At 42.6% G+C, this 6,132-nt stretch overlaps 1 pseudogene; it reads left to right on the forward strand.

Annotated features, from left to right (window-relative positions):
- The first annotated feature begins 3,597 nt into the window (after positions 1–3,597).
- G3bp2-ps1 (G3BP stress granule assembly factor 2, pseudogene 1) lies at positions 3,598–5,420 on the forward strand (annotated as a pseudogene).
- Positions 5,421–6,132: the final 712 nt, after the last annotated feature.

The raw sequence follows: 6,132 nt of genomic DNA on the forward strand, positions 1-6,132 counted from the left end.
AACAAACCATTTGGGGTGAAGGGTAAGGACAGCAGATTCTCTACAAGGGACATCACTGTTGTAATGACCTCATGCTAGTAAATGTGTGTCAAAGCTCACAGAACTATATACTTCAAATGTTCTGTTTCTATTTTGTGTAAATTATACTTTAATAAAAATAAATACTCTATGGCACTTATGATAAGCTCTTGTGTAGCACGTTACAATAACACACAGGTTGACAGTATCTATCTGAGGCAAACTTGATAATGGACAGCTAAAATTATATGGTTTGAAGAGTCCAAAATAAAAATGTATCTATATTTAAAAAAAAAGAATAAGAGACTATAAAAACAAGCAGCCAGGGACTAGAGAGATGTTCAGTTGGCATGAGGTCTTGAGTTAGGGCCCTAGCACCCACACAGAAACAGGCACGACAGTGCTGGGGAAGCAAAGGCTGGAAGACCCCTGGGGCTTGGTGGTCACCATCCAGCCTAGCTAATCAGGGAGCTCTAGGTCCCAATGAGAGACTGTCTTAAAAAGTAAAGCCAGTAATAGTAATAATAACAACAACAACAACAACCAGGGTGGTCTCTACATACACATGCAAACAGTGTGTACACACATCTGCACATAAAAAAATGCACACATTCAATAGTCCAGCAGAATTGTAAACACATAATGCTTTATTTAAAGTAAAATGATTAAAAGAAAAAAGCACTTCCCTTGAAAGCATATTCTTATATTCAAATATGTAAAATGTTTTTATTTGAAGTTGTCTTCCCATTGTGAATAATAAAACCTAAAGAAAAGTTTAAAAAAAAAAAAAAAAGGTAAAGCAGTAGCCTGGAAGCACGACGTCTGTGGGCCATGCTGACACTGGGGACTATGTTAGTGTCCGTGGCCCATGCTGTCCTGTTGACCATGTTGAGATCTGAGGTCCATGTTCCCAATGGAATCCGGGTGAATGTCCATGTTCCATGCTGTAACCTGAAGCCACGTTGCTGTCCATGGGCTGACTGCTGCCAGGGAATGTACCATTGTCTGTGGTCTGTGGCCCATGCCCTGGAGACCATGTTGATGTCCTGGGCCTGCACTGCAGCTGAGGGCCACAACAGGGTCTATGGCCCACAATTCAGCAAAACCCAGGTGGAAGTCCTTGATCTGTGCTCCTGTTGACTGTAAAGGGTAAGGAAGCTACTTTGAAGTGGCAGTGATGACTGCAGACACACAGTTGAGAAAAGTTCTGTGACAACCCTTATCACTCCTCCCACACATACACAAATAACAGCTTAGACAGGAAGCCATCAAACAGAACCCTTAAAATGTGTGATTAGGATGCTTGAAGTGAGGCTCTCACAACTGTTGATTTCTGTCAGAGGTACAAATGAGGAAAGGCTCCGTTTTCTTTAAAGGGCTGACCACCAGGGGTTTTACCATGCTCTTACCAGTATAAAGGCAGTGCAAATTGGGGGTCCTCTTCTTGTTCTTCTTGTTCTTCTTCCTCCTCTGCCTACTCTTCTTCCTCCTCCTCTTCCTCTTCCTTGTCTTCATCCTCTTCTCCTCCTTCTCCTTCATTTTTACGGGGTAGATCCAAAGTTGGGAGGGTGAACATGGGAGGACCAGAAAGGGAGCGTGGTCATGTGCATTACGTGGAATTCTCAATCAATAAAAATAATAAGTTGGGGGGGTTGGGGATTTAGCTCAGTGGTAGAGCGCTTGCCTAGCAAGCGCAAGGCCCTGGGTTCAGTCCCCAGCTCAAGAAAAAAAAAAAGAAAGAAAAAAAATAATAAGTTGGAAAAAGTAAAATAATTGAGATTAAAAACTTAATGTCCAGGGTTAACATTTTAGAATATATATGTCTGAAAATTAACCAAAGACAAGCTTTAGACTTCTAAGAGAGGATTTCAAATTAAAGCTAAATTTACAATCCAAGCAATGTCAAATAAAAGATGCTAGAAAGATAGCTTCAAAGAGTGACAAAAAAAAAATATCAGCCTACAATTGCATATTTATTAAAACTGTCTTCCAGATAAAAGGAAAGTTAAGACATTTACTCAACACACTCCATCATATAGAAATTCTAAGGGATATAGTCCAAGCAGAGGAAAATTGATCCCAGAAAAGAAAAAAATTGCTAGCAAAGAAAAATAGTAAATATATAGTTAAGTCTAGATGCTGTTGGCTGTGGACCCTTGACCTAAGCGAGTTCCTTGGGAATCGACTATGTGTTTGAAGTGTGCACACAGTAGGTGTTTAGGAGAATGCTCTGGAAAGCAGCCCCTCCTGAGGAGTCCTGGAAGCAGAACTGTCAGCAAAAGAAGTTGAGGGGATATACAGTCATAAAAAGGGCATCGTCTTACTTCAGGAAGAACTGTGAGGCACCACAATGGTTCCTTCTTCCAGGAAAAGAATTCTTGTTTTAATTTTTGATTGTTTTTTGTTTTGTTTTGTTTTGTTGTTTTGGGTTCTTGATTGTTTGGTTGTTTGGTTGTTTGGTTGTTTGGTTGTTTGGTTGTTTGGTTGTTTGGTTGTTTGGTTGTTTGGTTGTTTGGTTGGTTGGTTGTTTGGTTGGTTGGTTGGTTGTTTGGTTGGTTGGTTGTTTGGTTGTTTGGTTGGTTGGTTGGTTGTTTGGTTGGTTGTTTGGTTGGTTGTTTGGTTGTTTGGTTGGTTGTTTGGTTGGTTGGTTGGTTGTTTGGTTGTTTGGTTGGTTGGTTGGTTGTTTGGTTGGTTGGTTGGTTGGTTGGTTGTTTGGTTGTTTGGTTGGTTGGTTGGTTGGTTGTTTGGTTGTTTGGTTGGTTGGTTGTTTGGTTGGTTGGTTGGTTGTTTGGTTGTTTGGTTGGTTGGTTGGTTGGTTGGTTGTTTGGTTGGTTGGTTGGTTGGTTGGTTGTTTGGTTGTTTGGTTGTTTGGTTGGTTGGTTGGTTGTTTGGTTGGTTGGTTGGTTGGTTGGTTGGTTGTTTGGTTGGTTGTTTGTTTGGTTGGTTGTTTGGTTGTTTGGTTGTTTGGTTGGTTGGTTGGTTGTTTGGTTGGTTGTTTGGTTGTTTGGTTGGTTGGTTGGTTGGTTGGTTGGTTGTTTTAGAGGTTTTTTGTTGTTTGGTTGTTGTTGGTTTTATTTTTGTTTTGGTTTGGTTTGGCTTTTTGCTGTTGTTGTTTGTTGCTGCCGTTGTAGCTGTTGTTGTTTTTAAGGAAGGGAACCTTTATCTCCCCACACTCCCATGCATACCAAGAATACCAAGAGAATGGGGGAAGACCTTCTCTTTGTCAGAGGAGGAGTCCCAGGGATGGACTCGGTTCTGGGCTTAAAGCTGCTGGTGCTTGACACTGGTGCAGCAGTACCAACAGCAGAGTGGAGGCAAAGCATCCAGAACCCAGGACAGACTCTAGTGTGCTATCAACCTTCAACATTGCAACACAGCCCTTGCCATCTGCAAAGTTCACACTCAAGAGCCAAGCAATTGGGAAGAGGTGGCTGTGAGGGGCCCGAGCTTGCGGCTCTCTGGATTCCGAAGCCTCGGGTTGATTCGAGGGAGAATCTGCTGTGGCCAATCACGCGATATTCCTGACCTCCGCGCGACGTGCCCGCCGCTGTTGGTTGGAGCATTTGACATTGTTGCAGCAAAGAAATGGTTATGGAGAAGCCCAGTCCGCTGCTTGTGGGGCGGGAGTTTGTGAGGCAATATTACACTTTGCTGAATAGAGCTCCCGAATATTTGCACAGGTTTTTTGGCAGGAATTCCTCCTATGTTCATGGTGGAGTGGATGCCAGTGGAAAGCCCCAGGAAGCAGTTTATGGCCAAAACGATATACACTACAAAATGTTATCTCTGAACTTCAGTGAATGTCATACAAAAATCTGTCATGTGGACGCTCATGCAACCTTGAGTGACGGTGTAGTGGTACAGGTCATGGGCTTGCTGTCTAACAGTGGGCAGCCTGAGAGGAAGTTTATGCAAACCTTTGTTCTGGCTCCAGAAGGATCTGTTCCAAATAAATTTTATGTTCACAATGATATGTTTCGTTATGAGGATGAAGTATTTGGAGATTCTGAACCAGAACTTGATGAAGTGGAAGAGGAACAAGAAAACAGGCAGCCGTCTCCTGAACTGTGCAAGAGAATGCTAACAGCGCTTATTATGATGCACACCCTGAGACCAATGGCATAGAGGAGCCTTTGGAAGAATCCTCTCATGAACCCGAACCTGAGCCGGAGTCCGAAAAGACTGAAGAGCTGAAACCACAAGCGGAGGAGAAACACTTGGAAGAGCTGGAGGAGAAGTCCGCCACTCCTCCCCCCGCCGACCCTGCTTCTCTGCCTCAAGAACCGCCAAAGCCAAGGGTTGATGCTAAACCAGAAGTTCAGTCTCAGGCACCACGCATACGTGAACAGTGACCTCGAGAATGACCTGGTTTTCCTCCTCGAGGACCAAGGCCAGGCAGAGGAGATACAGAGCAGAATGACTCTGACAACCGAAGAATAATTCGTTATCCAGACAGTCATCAGCTTTTTGTTGGAAACTTGCCTCATGATATTGATGAAAATGAACTGAAAGAATTCTTTATGCATTTTGGAAACGTTGTGGAACTTCACATCAATACCAAGGGTGTTGGGGGGAAGCTTCCAAATTTTGGTTTTGTGGTTTTTGATGACTCTGAACCACTTCAGAGAATCTTAATTGAAAACCAATTATGTTTTGAGGAGAAGTACATTTAAACGTGGAAAAGAAAAAGACAAAAGCTGCCAGAGAGCGAGAGACCCGAGGTGGAGGTGATGACCGCAGGGATATTAGACTCAATGATCGGGGTCCTGGTGGTCCACGTGGAATTGTGGTTGGTGGAATGATTCGTGATCGTGACAGAAGAGGGCCCCTCCACGAGGTGGCATGACACAGAAACTTGGTTCTAGACGAGGAACTGGGCAAATGGAAGGCCGCTTCACAGGACAGCGTCATTGAAGTCTCCCTGTTGGCCAAGTTTGGGCAGTGGCACCTAAACTCATTGTGTTTGCGCTCTGGTTAGGTTTGGCTTTGGAATATGACACAGCCTTTTTGATCATTTCTTTGATGTGAAAAGCAGCTTTTGGTTTTTAGTTAAATTGAGGTGGACATTATTTCCCCAGTTTCACAACAGGATTCATATTGTTAATTTATAAAGCTAGACTTGGAGAATTAAGGACTGAGAGATGACCATATCTTAAACTGTCTACAACAAAATGAACTTTAAAAAAAAGGACGCGCCCACTGAGTTCAGGTCATTTGAGTTTTAAAAAAATCCCTCTGCTGCACATTTTGTTTAAGTGTTAACTGTTTCTGCTATTAATGTTGGAAACACAAATAGTGCAATTTGTGCAATTGGAGAATCTTGCCTTTTTTTCTTGGCTCCCCCAACCCCCAACACAAATAGAAACTTGTCGTGTATTCATCAGAACGCACTGTCCGGTACTCTGAAGTCGTTACCATTGAAATCTGCACCAGGAGCCAGGGATCTTCTTTAAAAAGTTGATCTTCTTTTCCAGTAGAAAATAGTTTGTGAAATGATGAGGGCATTCTGTCTGTGTGTGTGACCAGCATTGTGCATACAAACCTTAACCAGACTGCAAATATTCCAGAAGGAAGTCCTTTAGTTATGAACGAAATAACAAAAACGAGAACTTCCAAAGCTGTGGTCTTAAATACGAGACCAGGTTTGGTAGCTTCGTTTTGTCAGTTTTCTACTTGCCCTCTTGAGTGCAGGGATGGACGGCTGCTCCCCTTTCCTTTCTTTAAGCTGTGTTCAGCCTTTCCTGTATTTTGTTCTCTGGTAATGCAATAAGCATGGTGGTGCCTTCCATAACATCAGTCCAGTCCTGCTGGTGATTCTGTACAGTGTGGTTTATGATTTGCTGTGCTGCAAAGCCACATAGCTGCAAAACGTTGAAGAGAATCATTGACACATAAAAATTGCAGTATCTTTAAAATCAGTAAGATGGATGCTTATTCTTAAAAGAAAAAAGAACCAGCAATTGCAAAAATAAACAAATAGATAAATAAATAAAGTAAAATCACCAGTAATATCCTCAGGTTTTAGTTAAGTCTTCAGTTTTGTGTGGGGCTGCATTCATAGTTCTCCCTGAATTTGTGCAGCTCCAAGGCTGTGAGGCGGACATACCTGCAAGA

This window comes from Rattus norvegicus, chromosome 3 (assembly GCF_036323735.1).
Source record: "Rattus norvegicus strain BN/NHsdMcwi chromosome 3, GRCr8, whole genome shotgun sequence".
NCBI classification, from domain to species: domain Eukaryota; kingdom Metazoa; phylum Chordata; class Mammalia; order Rodentia; family Muridae; genus Rattus; species Rattus norvegicus.